General features: G+C 34.2%; 1 protein-coding gene and 1 pseudogene across 2 annotated transcripts in view; both read right to left on the reverse strand.

Annotated features, from left to right (window-relative positions):
- CADM2 (cell adhesion molecule 2) overlaps nt 1–16,713 on the reverse strand; it is a 1,093,258-nt gene that overhangs the window by 656,499 nt on the left and 420,046 nt on the right. The gene's annotated exons all lie outside the window — the stretch shown is intronic.
- Nucleotides 15,469–15,983, reverse strand: LOC111545140 (annotated as a pseudogene). Its single transcript, XR_002732353.2, has one exon. The product of XR_002732353.2 is annotated as a 60S ribosomal protein L23a pseudogene (transcript).

Here is a 16,713-nt window from a genome sequence, read left to right on the forward strand (position 1 = left end):
CTTCTCCTTTTTCTTCGTTTTATTTAAAGAGGCAGGGTCTTGCCCTGTTGCTCACTGCAGTCTGGGGCTTCCAGGCTCAAGCACAATCAAGCAATCCTTCCACCTCAGCCTCCCAAGTAGCTAGGACTGCAGGCACACACCATCATGCCAGGCAAGTTTTTCTTTGTTTGCTTTGCTTTATTTTTCATTTTTGTAGAATCAGGGTCTCATTATGTTAACCAAGCTCATCTAGAACTCCTGGCATCAAGCAATCTTCCCAAGTCAGCCTCTCAAAGTGCTGAGATTACAGTTGTGAGTCCCTGCTCTTAGCCTTATTATTCATTAATTCTTCACAATCTTCAGTTTGTGGAAGAGGTACCATTACTGCTAATTTCTTTCTAGAAACTATCTAAACATCATGACCCATGAACTTTCCTTTGTAGCAAAAAGTCATGCAGAAATGATTTGATAAAGAGAACAGAATTGTTTTTAGGAAATTGTGCTTTGGCTTAATTTTGAAAGCTGAAGAAGGGTTTAATAGTAAAAGGTGGGCGAGAGGTTAGGGGGATATTTCAAAACGGTAGAAGTGGTTGTGTAAAAGTTCTGAGAGAAAAGAAATGAGATATTTATAAAAATCCAAAATAAAGCCAGGGTAAATAGGACATGGGCAATGCAGTGGAGAATGACAAAACCCAAACTGTAATGACAGGAGGGTGCCAAATTTTATAGAGCTCAGGGGACATATTAATTTGTGTCTATAGTCTAAAACCAAGAAATCATTGAATAATTCTAACTAATGTCATGACATATCTTATTTTATTTTGCTTTTGAGACTGGGTCTTGCTCTGTCACCCAGGCTGGAGTACAGTGGTGTGATCACAGCTCACTGTAGCCTCGACTTCCCAGGTTCAAGAGATCTTCCCACCTCAGACTTTCTGGTAGCTGGCATCAAAGGCATGCACCACCACACCTGTTTAATTATTATTATTATTTTTTGTAGGAACAAGGTCTTCCTATGCTGCCCAGGCTGGTCTTGAACTCCCGGGCTCAAGGGATCCTCCCACCTCTGCCTTCCAAAGTGAGGTGATTACAGGCATGACCACTGTACCCTGGTCATATTTTGTCTTTAATTCTTCAAATAATGTCTTCTGTGTAGAAAGTAAATTGAGAATGACAAAAGGTGGCATAGAAATACTGTGGTATGACAGGTACACAGCAGTCAAGAGGTGATAGTTCTGGAAAGAAAAAAAGTGAAAAGAAGCGAACAATATTCAAGAGGTAAAATTGGCAAGCTCTGTGACAGAGCAAGAAGAACAAAGAGGTGTCAAGAATGACGTCAAGAGGTGGAGAGGGTAGTTCCATTTACTAATGCAGAGAACATTGGAGGAAGATCAGATTTGGAAGAGAAGATCCTGAGTTCAATCTTAGACATAGAGAAAACTCAACTAGGCAATTAATACAGTAAAAAGTACATGGTTCTGAGCTTTAGCGAAGAGTAATACAAAGAAGCACAGCAAGGATTATAATTACAGCTAAATATTAAATTTGGTTTTGAGTTTTACCAGAGTTAAGATTTAAAAACCTACATATTATATTACATATCTATTGTTGTATTAAATAAACCTCAAAATGTATTGTATAGCAACAGTTCTGTAATTTTATAGAAATTTAAAAAGAAAGTATTTGTGATCTGTAAAAATATGGTATCTTTTCTGTGAAAGTTTCAGATTTTTAGTAAGTATTCTTCAAACAAATTCCTGGTATTATCTCTTCTCCAAGTCAAAGGAAATAATGAAATAGTAAAATAACTTCATAGATGAATTGAGAAGATGTAATCCAAATATCCTTCATTTTTATTATTAATACAGTAATAGAATTTAATACAAAATTGTCTATTGCATGGTCTCTAAAATCAAATATTTTTAAAGACATCTTTGTAAGTGATTTTTATAATCCACTTATCGTTAAATTACTTGTAAAGGCCTGAAATTTTTTTCTCCATATATAATGCTTTATATATTTTGCAGTGTTCCATATATATGCACACATATATCTATATCCACTTTTATTTACTTTTTATTTTATTTTATTTATTTTATTTTTGTGACAGGGTCCTGCTCTGTCACCCAGGCTGGTGTTAGAATATATTATTCTAACAATAATCATATATTATTAGAAATCAGGAATATAGAACCTCTTTCTATTTGAAAATTTATGAGCTTTTAAACCACCATGGCACACGGTTGCCTATGTAACAAACCTGCAAATCCTCCACATGTACTCTGGAACTTTAAATAAAAATAAAATTTAAAAAAAGTAGGAGCTTTTAAGAAATCCTTGCTCAGAATCAAGGCTTTTTAATTTCTATAGGAATGCTACTTTCATCTTTACTTTTGAGTGAGGTCAACGTTGATCTCAAAAATAAATCTTTGAATTACTTTTGAGTGATGGCAACCTTGATCACAAAAATAGATCCTTGAATTTTGTTAAGGATTTTGAGTCAGAGGAGTAGTATCACAGAGAGCTTAGGATTTGGTTTGACTAACGAGTTCAGGTTGTTTTTCCACTACTGATGGGTGACATGAATGGTTACTTCAGATCTCTGGCTCTGAGGCTCTCCTGTGGTGTGGTGATCATAGCTATGGTAAGGATAAAATGAGATAATGGAACAGGGTAATGACTCAATTAAATTGTTATTTGTACTCTTATCAATTAATAATCCTAGGTCAGGCCATCTAAACTGTTCTAGGATAGAGAGATTTTGAGTAAATCATAGTTAAGGATTTTCTAAGTAGAGTAATAGGTAAATATATCCAAATAGGCCTTCCAGGGTGAGCAAGGCAACATTTACCCCAAATAGCTTTTTCTCAAGTTCTTCACAGTATTGTGTATTTAAATACTGGAAATTTCTGAACATTTGCACTAATAATTTATCTAACTTAGTGATTTCTTAAAATCACTCTTGCTTTCTACTAACTTCTCATATCTGAAGTATATTTTTAACACATCCACTATATATACCATGAATATAATGTAACTGTAAAATAGGAAGGTCCATTTAAACTGCTAAACTGTTTTTATCACTCTAGTATTTGTTTTGGCCAAAACCATTTTCCCCACTTTGATTTTGGAAGCAACAAACTTTAAAAGAGGTGAATTTTAATTAAGATGTTAATTTTAATTAAGATGTTATTCAGAGTAAGCAAACAAGGTTTGCACCTGACAGCAAATTTTTTACATTTATAAATATTACATTAGTAAAACCTCAGGATAATATGAAGACGAAGTCATCATACAGCCTATTCGAACAGATGTCCCCACATTTATCGAAACTTTTATATTTTAAACACATTTAACTCAAGCAGTTGAAGCACTTAGGGTTGTCTTATATAGATTGATTTTTTTTCCCTAAAATTAATAGCAAGCTGGAGGAAATCAAATAAACACTCAACAAAAATAGCTAATTCTCATAAGCATTGAACATGTTTTCCACCATACAATACAAAACTATTCTTCCTAACTGCTCTTTTCATTTGATTTTTTGTTTCTGGAGTCTCAGTTCATTAAAAAATCCCAATCATCCTTTCATTTGACTATTTTTCATGTGAAAAATCAAATATACATAAACACATAGACAATACATAAGCTGTAAACTATCATTAAAGCTGTCATTAGGTCCCAAGGGCACAAAGTCACCTCACAAAGTGAAGGAATGCTATGGTGAATAAAAGGAGAAAAAAGAGTGAGGTAGTGGGATGATGGTGTGTACTGTACAATTTCCACAATGAATTCTTGACTCTAACAAATTCTAATATTCCAAGGCAAATTCAAGCTTACAAGCTAAATAAAATAATTTAAAACTAACACAATGAGGTAAGATGGAATTTGTATAATTTTTGATAATTTGGCTACTTGTATCTGCATTTCAAATATACATGTCATATATTATATATATACATATATATATATATATATGTATATATATAATACATAAGCCATAACTAAGTTTCTTAATTTGATTTCTCTGTCCATGTAAAATTCCAAGTTTTTCTTTTTAGCCCAACTGGTACAAGCCAGTTTTTGAATATCTGATCAGCTTGTTCACAATATATGATTCAGTTACAGGATTTGGCAAAAAGTACAATACTTATTGATTCTCTTTAATTCAATGTATTTTAAACATGTCATACCAACATAGCCATTGTCTTCAGCACTCTTCAGCTAAACACATATGACAGCTTTGAATATTGTGCTGAATGAGCTTATGAGAGGAATGCTTTGTTTATTTAGAATCTTCTGAAAGTTTGAAATCTAAAAACCCGTATTGTGTTTATGTATCAACAATAGAAATACATTCAAGTGTATGCGTTTAATGCTCTAATAATACCTGAGCTAGCTGCATTCATAAAAATGCCTCGAGCACATTTGCTGTGGTGGTGGTCAAAACTGGATTTGCCTTATTAAGAGCAAGATCTCACCATGCATGTCTCTGTTAATATTAAAGGCAAACTGCATCTAAGAGGAGATAATCACTGACTCTGAAGACCAAGTTACTTTTTTTTTTCCATGAACATGTTACAAGAAAAAATGAACAAATATACAAGCATATGGCATTAATTATGAAGGAATTAGGTACAAACATAAGTGCAAGAAATGCCCTTGAGAAAGAGAATGTGAACACCAACATGTGAAGATCCCACTGAAGTATTAGTTCAATGCACTTTTTTACTCAATTTTGGTTTGGTGTGCAGTAAAGAACTACATATTTAAAATGTAAAGAATACAATGTCACTTCATCCACATGAAAACAATTTGAGCAATATAAAATCACCATGAGGGGGATAGTTAAAATCTAGTAGGTCTCCAGAAGAAATTTTAAAAATTAAAATTTAAAAAAATTTCATTCATTTTTTCTTAAACCTTAATACTTCCAAAAATCAAACAAAAATACTATTACTACCTAGCAAATACATCTTAAAAGAGAATAGCTTCATCCTAACCTTTCAGCTATGTTTACTGTGAAGCAATAATGATGTGGAAAATACGGTTCCCAGCAAATCATTAAATTATTCATTACATTTTCAAAATAGATAGATTATATATCTATATTTATATTAACATCAGACAAGATATCAATTTGAAAATGATTTACTAGTCCTTCAAGATGGGAGAAACACAATCTTTTTCTTCAAAGTTCTTGTCCTGAGGGATTGAGATTGATTGCTTTATAAAAGTCATGGTGACAAAAAGATTTACAGTTTTTGATCATAGCTTCTAGTACAGGCACTGGCATCAAGAGGTATCACTTCAAAGGCTGTGCATTTTAAAATGAATTGGTCCTGAGGAGGACCTCTGGTGACCTCCCAGACTCAAACTGCAGAGTCACAGTTTGTTCTGACATTCTTTTCATTGCTTTGGTCAGTCTCTGTATTTCATATATTTAATAACTGGTTGATGGATTTTTTTTATATTAGGTGCTTCAAGATTTTATTGAGAAAAATATTCTTTTGTGACCTACAGAAAATAAAACATGGAGAACAATACCTTTTAGGGAGTCAAATAAACAAAAAAGCAACTAAATTAAGACAAAAATATATAAAGGATGTGACTAATAAATACATATGAGCAAAGTTATTGAGTTTGGTGACCTTTCTAATACTAGTGTAGTTATATAGAGGATTTATGTATAACTTGAATATTACTGTAATGGAACTTATCCATTTTTAAAAAATCTACCTACTAATAAAAATACTATTATGGTTTGTAATGTAGAGTATAAATATCTAAATAGGTCCTTTCTTAAGCTCTTGTATTTTCTCTTTTGTTTTTCTGTTAGTATTCTTCATAGAAATGGTCTTTATTGTTTTAAATCTATGTAAAACATTAATAATGGTTTAAGTAATAATGAAACTTTTATTTAAATGAAAACATGATATGTATACTAATTCTAAAAGATCCCAAACTGTAGAAAGAATATATTTCTATGAATTATAATAAAACTACATTATTATACTATCTTAGGTAATATACCACTGTCAAACTTCAATAAGAATAACTGTAGCATTAGCGAAATAACAGCAGTTAAACTATAAAAAGAAAAATCCGAGTCTCTCTTAAATAGAGAAGACACAGGCAAACATCTTGCGTGGTTGTGACCGTTCTGGGTTTGGCAGGTGTGAAAGTTGTGTCAACGTGCCTGTGCTCCCGGTCGCTAAGCCCCCACTCCCAGCTCGACTCTCCTACTTTTGGTGGAGGTGGGAGAGGGGATGGCAAAGGCTCCCTCTCTCCTTTATGTCCGGTCAATGTTGGCAGGTAGGAGAGAGGACTAACGGGTCCCTCCGAATGTGTAAACTGAGAGACCCAGCTTTCAACAGTAAGAAATGAGGGAAAATCAACTGAAACTAGCAAGTTCTTAAAATGGCATGGATTTTCCAGGCATCCAGAATATCCTCCTTCAATCTAAGTGTCCTTGGATAGATGTGACTTTCCTCTGCGGCGACACAGTGAGCCCTGCTCCTTTCCTCCTGTGGCCCTTCTGTCTTCACCACATGCCGACCAAGTTTCCCCTGGGATGGGTCTCCCAGCCACCAAGCCATCTGCAGAACTGTGCTTCCTCAGGAGAAAGCCAGCCATCCTTCTGTTGCCTAAACCTGCCATCTTTTATTTCTTTAAACTGAATCTTACCTCGAGTATCTCTCTGGAAGACAGAGGCTGAGAAGATCCTTGTCCATCTCCTAAGGCTCTGCCATGAGTGACTCAACGCCAGTACTTTTGCCAGTGAGATAAATAAGAGAACTCTTAGCTGAGGCCAGTCCAGGAATCCTGAACGGGGCTGTGGTTCAGGCTGCAGGTCCCCCCATGAATGTGGTACATAGAGCTTCTGGCCCAGCTTAGCGGTGAGAGGAGGAGCCAAATGCTCAGAAGGAGAGCTGTTTGTTATTGTTTTTGTTTATAATGCCTTTGTTTTACAAAGGGAAATCATCATGTCCAAGTTAATAACCTCTTTCTGAAAGTAAAGAATTGAGCCACTGTTGTGAGGTGGAGGCAGCAGCCAGGAGGGGATTTTGGTCAGGATTCTTTAGGGTCAGATGACAGGAATACAACAGAATTGGTTCACACTTAAAGGAGGAGTTCAGGTAAGGATATCAGGGTCAATGGCACAAAAGAGAAGTGCAGAAGAAGCCATGGCTGCCCTGGAAAGTGAGACCAGCGTTAAGGACTCACTGCTCCAAGGAGACCCCTTGCCTGTGTCTTATCCCTGAGTCAGTAAAAGGCTTCTGGATGTCACCCTATTTCTCCTCTGGCAGGAACCTGGCTACCAACATCTGTAATCTAGGTTTTGAAAATAGATGTTTGTTTGCTTTTTACTTGTGGTAAAATACTTAAAATCACTAAAATGTATCATTTTAACCATTTTTAAGTGTACAGTTCAGTGGCATGAAACATATTCATACTGTTGTGGAACCATCACCACTATCCATTTTCAGAACTTATCCATCATCCCCAATAGAAATTCTGTACCCAATAAACAATAACTAATCAATACCTGTTCCCCTCAGCCTTCGGTAGTCTCTAATTTTTTTGTGTCTGTATGAAGGTGCTTATTCTGGATACCTCATGTAAGTGAATCATGCGATATTTGTCTTTGCATGTCTGGCTTATTTCACTTAACATAATAGTTTCAAGGTTCCTCCTTGTTATAACATGTGTTGGAACTCCATTCCTTTTTAAGGCTGAATAATATTCCACTGTATTATATATCACATTTTGCTTATCCATTAATCTGTTGATGGGTATTTTCATTATTTCCATCTTTGGGCTATTGAGAAAAATCCTGCTATGAACATTGGTGTACAAGTGTCTGTTCGAGTGTCTCCTCCATTCTTTTGGGTTGTACCCAGAAGTAAAATTGCTGGATCATATAATAATTCTACTAGGCTTAACTCTTTGAGGAATTACAAAGCTTCTGTTCCACAGCAATGCACAGATTTCAGCTTGTCCTCATCCTTACAATAACTTGGTATTTCCTATTTCCTTTTATATAATAGCCATCCTAATGTATGAAGTGATATCTCACTTTCAATTTTGACTTACAAATTTACTAATGGCTAATGATATTGGGCATCTTTTATGTGTTTACTGGCCACTTGTTTATCTTCTTTACAGAAATGTCTTTAAAGTCTTTTGCCCATTTTTGAATTTGGTTGTATTGTTGTTTTTGAGTTGTAGGAGTTTTAAAAATATATTTGGTATATTAATCTCTTAACAGATACGTGTTTTGCAAATATTTTCTCTCATTCCCTTGGTTGTACTTTCACTCTGCTTATAGTAAGTTTTGATAAACAAAAGTTCTTAATTTTGATGAAGTCCAATTTATCTAATTTTTTGTTGTTGTTGCCTTTGCTTTTAGGTGTCATGTCTAAGCAATCATTGGCAAAGCCAAAGTCATGAAACTTTTCTTCTAAAAGTTTTAAACTTATAACTCTTTTGTTCAGGTATTTGATCCATTTTAAAATATTTTTTATGTGGTAATAAATGAGTCCTACTTTATTTTTTGCATGTGGAATGTCCAAAATTCCTGGTAATATTTATTGAAAAGACTGTCCTTTTGCCATTGACTTATTATTTTCAACATTAAATATCAAAGACATGTTCAAAGTCTTGAAAAATAATGAGTAATGTCAAAAATAATCTATCCATATATCTACAGACTGCATATTATATAATTTTGTAGATATTGGATTACCACAAAATCTAGACATTGCAGGATTTGTTGCTGCAATAATTTAAAATGCTAGTGTAAAGAAAAATATATTTATTTAAGCAATTTTATTTACCAACAAAATAAGAGTCATTGCCAGTCACATAGGAAATAGTAAAACTAAGTTATGAAGTTGCTGATCACTTTATCAAGAAAAAGGGGCTCCATTTATTGCTCATCTTTCTACAGTAAATGCTGATGATAAGGTGAAAAAGTAATTATATATGCATAATAACATATAACTGGCCAAGAAAAAAATTAAGATCCCAAGCAGCAAGCATGAGAACTTTACAGCTTCACTAACCTACATTTACCGATGAAATAAATGAATAGTTAAACATCTAAAATCTCCAATTACACACAAAATTTGTTACATCTTCAGTCGCGTAGGGAAAATTTATTTTGAAACATTAGACTCTCTACTTCAGAATCAATACTGAAAATATAATTGCATATTTATTTTATAAATTATTTATAATGATAATTTAAATATAATATAAATTATAATATTCTATAATAAATTATCATTATTTATAAAATAAGTTAATATTAACAACATTTATTCTCCTTGGAAGACAGTAATTAAAAAATGAGTGTGATTTTTAAAGTTTCATAGAACATCCGATCATCCAATCTTGAATAACTATTAGACATAATTTTAAAAATTCTCAAGAATTCACTTCAATCGTTGATGTGTAATTTGTAACTCATAAATTATATAAACTTCATATTGATTTCTTATTATCTTTTGCGAATGTTAGCCACAAGGGGCTTTTTCAAGACGATATATGAAATGTTGATCTCATAAGTCGACTGGCTCTAATGAACAGTTTATATATTCCCATATTTTTATTCTTCTGAAGAAAATCCACAAACTTTTTGGAGTAGCAAACGATTTCATGTGAAAGAAAGTCAGTCTTATCTGTAGTATATTTTAATGCTGAGATCATTTCATTTATATTTGTTGGATGGTAGCCAGAAACATTAATTATGAGTTTCAATAAATTTTTTTTCTAAGTCTATATTAAATTCAATTGATTTTAAAGTAATAATGTTACATTAGATTTAAGTATTTTATAATGCTCCCAGAGGTAGTCAATGTGTTATGTTTTTCTACACATATACCCCTCATTTTTCAATTTTTTGTTTGAGTTTTTTGGACAGGGTCTTTCTCTGCATGATCACAGCTCATGATCACAGCTCACTTCAGCCTCAACCTCCCAGGCTCATGTAATCCTCCAGCCTTAGCCTCCCGAGTAGCTGGGCCCACAGGCATGCACCAATACACCTGGCTAAATTTTATCTTTATTCATTTATTCTTTTTAGAGATGGGGTTTCCCTATGTTACCTCTGGAATGTATAGCTTATGGAAGAGACATCAACTATAAAAGAATAACAGAGATAATTCAAATTAAAACAATTATTTGTAAACTAATAATTTAACTGTTTTTTAAAAACACAATTTTCTGCTATGCATCTTAAAAGTAACTGTTTTAGGCCGGGCGCGGTGGCTCACGCCTGTAATCCCAGCACTTTGGGAGACCGAGGTGGGTGGATCACGAGGTCAGGAGATCGAGGCCATCCTGGCTAACGCGGTGAAACCCGTCTCTACTAAAACTACAAAAAATTAGCCAGGCGTGGTGGCGGCGCCTGTAGTCCCAGCTACTCGGGAGGCTGAGGCAGGAGAATGGCGGGAACCCGGGGGGCGGAGTGAGGAACTGTTTTAAAATTAATGCCAAATTTAAGAAGCTTCAAAATATATTTCACCTCTTTAAGATAAAGTTTTAAAAACAATAATATGTTTTGATAATAAGAGCAAATATGCCGTTATTAAAAAAAAAAAAAAAAAAACCTTAATGGAGATTTACGCACAAAAGGGGTTACGATTTATCTTAAGTCTTATTAAGTTAATATCAGAGGGCTCTATTAAGAGAAGCACTTTAAAGACAAGTTCAGTATTTTCTGTTCTGTACGGATGAATCTCTTTCTGGTATGCCACCTCTTCCATGCGGTTTCATAAGGCTTCCTTATGATTTCTCTCCCTAGGCTTTATACAACTTCTGGAATCCCAGAGCTTATAACTTTAAGATAATTTATGTCTCAGAAAATTCTGAGCCCTTCTTCTTAGGGCTTCAGCAATTATTTCTGCTTGGATGACTATCAATATCAACTTTCAACATTCACCTCCATTCTGCGGTTCAGAGCAGCTTTGTCCCATCATTGGCATGTACTTTGGGAATTTCTAATTGTTTGTGTCACCATCGCTTCCAAATTAATATATCTAAGTCAGGATCGTCAACCCTCTCCCGGACCACTTTTCCCTTTGGACATCATTGTGTCTGCCAAATTTTTATCAAGTTTTAAACACCTAAACTCAAAACATGAGTCACTATTTGACTTACTGTATACACCTAGTAAATCATTGATTTTTATTAGTTCTTTACAGTTGCATTGTTTTTCTTACAACTATCATTTATCCCAGGATTTTTTTTTTTTTTTTTTTTTTACAGAATTTACTTTTGCCTCCAGGTTTCCTCTGCTTCAACTAATCCTGCAAACTGCATCCCTGAGATTGTTCATGAAATTCAGCTGTACAAGTTGATGAACACAGTATTTGCTTCCAATTCACTAAATAGAGCAAGGAATCATTGTTCAGATGTTCTTAGCACACCACACAGAAAAAGAAAATTAAAAATGATGATAGCTAGTAAGAATAAATATGAAGGCCTCCATATGAATGAGAAAAACAGCAATACAAAAGTATAGGTAAGGAAAAGCTGACTGAACAGCAGTTCATGTTTTGCTTTATTTTCTTTATTAAGTATACTATTTAAATGTATTCTAAGTTTATTAAGTTCATTACAAAATCAAGCTGTCCCTAAAGAGTTTATAGAATAATTGAGTCCAGAAAAATAACTTTACTTTTTATACTGTATTGGCCAGAATTTACTTGGAGAATTGTTTTAATTTGAAGGGGCTGGGTGTGCTCCTTTAAAAATCTAAAAATAAATGGAAAGTTCTCAAAGCAAGTGTTATTAAAATTAGGAAGATGTATATTCCGCCTACAGAAGAAAAGACTTAGATGGCACATACTCTTTTGAAATATTTAAACACTGTGATATAGAAAAAAATTAAATTTATTTTGTAGACTCCAAGAACAAACTAAGATATTGATATTTTCAGGGGCTCAATATAAATTAGTAATCAATAATAATTATAATCATGTGTTAGTTTCCATAGCCTGTGTAACACAGTTATGTGGCTTCATTGATAGACAAGCTTCAAGTCAACATCTACTAGGAAAAATACTTCAGTTATATCAGGTGTAAGAACATCAATATGAAAAAAACGAAGTTTTTCTCATACTTTAATATTGAGATGTAGCAAGGCAAGATTCTAGCAATCTCGCTCACTGTTCTCAAGCATACCAAATATTTAGAAATGTAATTTCAAAGTCCTGGCATCTTTATTATTTTATCTTTCTTAAGTGATTTTGAAAATATTATTTCTGTTCCACCAAGAGAAATTTTCCTTCACATCTCCAAATTTTCTGCTCTCCCAATGCTAACACTCTTTCAAAATACGACAGGAAGCTTGTAATAGCTTTTCTGTCATTTGCAAGTGTACAGAGACTGTTTTTTCTTTTCTCAAATCCACAGTGAAGGGAATTATTTTGAACATTGTAGAATTCAATTTGAAAGTGATCTGGCCACAACCTCTTCAGTCTTTTGAATATCGGTGTGGATTCAGCTAATCCAAATGGTTACGGAGAGATTATCATCCTTCTGCCCTATGCCTATGCAGCTTCTAAACAGTCTGAGTATATCACATTTTCAGAGAAAATCAATAGACAGACAAATAACAGATCCGCATCTAAGAGTATGAAATGGTTATGCTCCCCTGCTGGCACTGCTTGCTTGGTTGGCACTTTGGCCAAGGTAATTTTAGTATCCTTATCAAAATAAAGATTTATGTTGCACAATACAATTCTTCTGTTGTGTCTGGTCTTGACTATTGTTGCTATTGTTGTTTTTAAGTTTGCAGTTTACATATGAGTCTTCGGTCTCTGCCTTGTCTGAAGAGATTTCCACCTCGTGTATCCTTTATAGCAGTCTTCCTATTCCGACAAAATTTAGGTTAAGTTCTGTTTCCACCAGAAAATATTTTCTATTTACCCTTAAACATCTATAATCTCTTCCACTGAAAAATCTTGTCTTTATATCTCCTTTGGAACTGTCACTCTTTAACATTTTTCTATGTCCTCTTTTTAATCACAAAACTATACTTCTGTGCTTCCTTTTTTCCGTCTTTCTGTTTTAATCTTTTATTTCTTTCAACTAGTATTAACTGAACTCTTTATAAATGCATTAAGATCTAGTAAGTACTTCATTGGAGGTAATCAGCACGTACTAATGAAGTATAGCTTCTGCATTTTCTCCCAGCCTTGTTCAACTGTACATTTAAACAAATTAAACCAGATTATTCCTAGGTGTCTATATGCACCTAGGAATATATGCATTTAGCTCTCTGGAATATCTTTCTTCACCTTCTTCCTACCATCATATGAACACAAGTGAGTAGCTGCCCCAAGGATATGGCAGTAACACTGACTTGAGGTTTTTAAGTAAAAGTTAATCTTTACAATTTGGCTATAAATGGAGGAGACTGGCATGTACAGGAATTCACAGAGCTGAGGATGCTGACTTTTTAAAAATTATTTTTAAGCTAGTTGAGACTTGAGAAAAAGAGGGAGTGGGCAGTACAGCAGAGATTATTTATCTGTTGGCTATGAACTGAAATGCATTTTATATTTGTTCATTTTTCAGGATGAAGATTTGGTTAATTTTGGTTCTTCAAGAATCAGATCCCAAAGAGGATTAAACCTAGAGATTTATTAGAGGAAACACTTGTTAAGTATAAAGAAGAGAAAACAGGAATAGACATTGTATACAGGCCTGACCTCCTATGCCTAGAAGAATAAGGAAGGAGAATTAGATAGCAAGAATGTTAGACTGTAGCAGAGTTCAGAGAAAGTTTTGGCCAAGCTGAGATATAGATATATAGTAGCATCAACAAGGACAGAAATGTGTGATTTTACACTTCAATACCTTGGAAAAAAGCAAGTAAATAATCAGGAGGAACCACGATTGAAGTGCAATTGATTAAGTAAGTTAGAGATATTGACAAAGAGCTAACCAATGATTTGAAAGGTTATGTCTTTTTGAAATGGAATGGAAGCCCCAGTCAGGGAGTGTTAATTCTTTCTTCACGGGAAAAATAAAGAACCTATATTTTAACTTATTTTTTTAAATCCTCAGAATCTAGCATGATGTCTCCCATTGGAAATTCATTATATAAATATTATCTGAATGAACAAATATATAAGCCAAAACATCATAATTTGTTTTTATTGTGTTTTTCATATTTATATAATTCTTTTATTCCTTCTTATATGTATACTCACTGGTTTGATTTACTATGCCGATTGTGACTTCATGAAATTAGGATGCTAACTCGTTCTTTTACTCTACAAGAATTATAAAATATGCATACAATTTTAACATTTACTTGCCCTTTTATCAACAATTCTCTTCAGAAAATCATTAAAAAGGAAGAGTTGAAATAACACGTTATGCATTTATTCTCAATGTACTTTGCAAATATCAAATGAATAGTCAGTGCTGCATACCTGGCCTTGAAATTCAGAAGGCAATCCATTGTTTTTCCATTTGATTGAACACGCATTACATGGGATCTAGCTTTTTTGTAATACAAAAAATATCATAAATAAGATGAAGGAAAACTACTGGAAAAGTTAAGGAGAATAAAAAAATTATAGGAAATGTTTCTAGTAACTGTAAAGAACTCGACGAAAGAAGGACTTGAGTGGCCCGGATAGTCTCTTTTGATCAGGGAGAATGGAACTTGAATTTGAGTACACATTATATGGTATATATCAAATATTTAACACAGAATACAGAGAGAAATGTAATATGTAGAATAGATACAGAAAAAGAACATAATAAATTAGCTAGCTCATTGTCAATAGCTATGCGGGCCACTTCCTAGATGTCTTGTAACTCCAATGTCTTAGGTTTTCCTCATATTTTCTGCAAATGTTAATCTCCTTTAAAATGAAGACAATCACTTAATTACTCAATGCTGTTCAGCATTTTCCATACTACTTGTTATACTATTTATGGCATAATATTTTTGATACAATTATATTCACCAATATCCCCTTTTACTTCCTTTTGATTTAAGAGTACTTCACTAAGCAAAATTGTGGGTGCAAAATGGGCCTTCTAGAACTACTTTTGGATGACCATTCTATTCAATTCCTCTGTGGCACCATAGAAATGCACTTAAGTGACATATAGCCAGAAGAAAGCAAGATAAAGCTTTACTTTAAATAAGAGTGAATGTATAGACTTTGTTTTAAATATAACCAAATAAGATACCCACAATGTCCTGGAAAACCTAGCTCTCTCCAATCATAGGAGAGAGAATTTCGGAATTTCCATTTATCCAATACCCCCAGATGGTCTAGATTAAGTGCTTTCGTTAAAATATATTTTGTTGTTTGGATGGTAACTTACGTAAGGTCTATCTAACACTTCTTAGATATCATAATGTATACAGGGGGAAAATCACTTCATACCTTTCAAAAAGAAACCAGATGGATGAATATGATTTTTCTTTTTTTTTTTTAATGTTGAAACGATATATATATATATATATATATATTTAGAATTAGGCAGCTGGACTCAGTTTAGATGATCCCAATTTTGTTGGCAACATCCAAAGCGTCGTAATCAGGAGCTAGTCGAACATATGCCTTTTTCTCTCCATCAGGCTGAATCAGGGTGTTGACCTTGGCCACATCAATGTCATAGAGCTTCTTCACAGCCTGTTTAATCTAGTGCTTGTTGGCTTTAACATCCACAATGAACACAAGTGTGTTGTTGTCTTCTATCTTCTTCATGGCAGACTCAGTGGTCAGCGGAAACTTGATGATAGCATAGTGGTCAAGCTTGTTTCTCCTGGGGGCGCTCTTCCGAGGATATTTGGGCTGCCTCCGGAGTCGCAGTGTCTTGGGCCGCCGGAAGGTGGGTGACCTGCGGATCTTCTTTTTTTTGTGGCTGTGGACACCTTTCAACACTGCTTTCTTGGCCTTTAAAGCCTTCGCTTTGGCTTCGGCTTTAGGAGGGGCAGGAGCTTCCTTCTTCGCTTTCGGCGCCATCTTGTCGAATATGATTTTTCTGTGTTTGTTTTTAGATGGTGGAGGTGGGTAGGTTGTCAATTTTGATTTGATTGATGGTTCTCTCTTTTCCTCCTTAATTGGCCAAAATTTCCTGGCTATGGTAAGTCTGGGCTAGCTAAAATATTAATCATTCTAGCATATGTTGTTCCCCATAATCAGAGCTTCTGTATCCCACACATTGCACTGCCAACCTTGGTTTTGTGAAAAAAAATTAAAATGAGGCATACTGTCATATCAAGAAGATGACATGTATATTAAATACATATGTACATTCATACATAATCACACACACACACACACATATATGTAGCTGTTTCTGAAAACATGATTTTTTAATGTACAAAATCACAGTTTTGCAAGCTTCAAGAATTGTGAAAATAAACTAGTAACCCGCTTCTTTCCTGAAAGAGATAAAATGTTCCAAGAGAAACCACACGGCCAAACATATTACTGTGACAAATCCCAGGCCAAACAATTAATTATCATCCTCTCTGCCAAGGTTTACTATGATTTCTATTCTTCTTCCCTCCATCATCAACACACAGTTATTGGCAGGAGTTCATGACCATTCTGAGCAACTTAGTGAGACCTCATCTCTACAAAAAATAAACACAATTGGCCCAGCATGGTGGTATGCTCCTGTAGTCACAGCTACTTGAGAGGCTGAGGCAGGAGGATTGCTCGAGCCCAGGAGGTCGAGGCTGCAGTG

Source organism: Piliocolobus tephrosceles, chromosome 2 (genome assembly GCF_002776525.5).
Source record: "Piliocolobus tephrosceles isolate RC106 chromosome 2, ASM277652v3, whole genome shotgun sequence".
NCBI lineage: Eukaryota > Metazoa > Chordata > Mammalia > Primates > Cercopithecidae > Piliocolobus > Piliocolobus tephrosceles.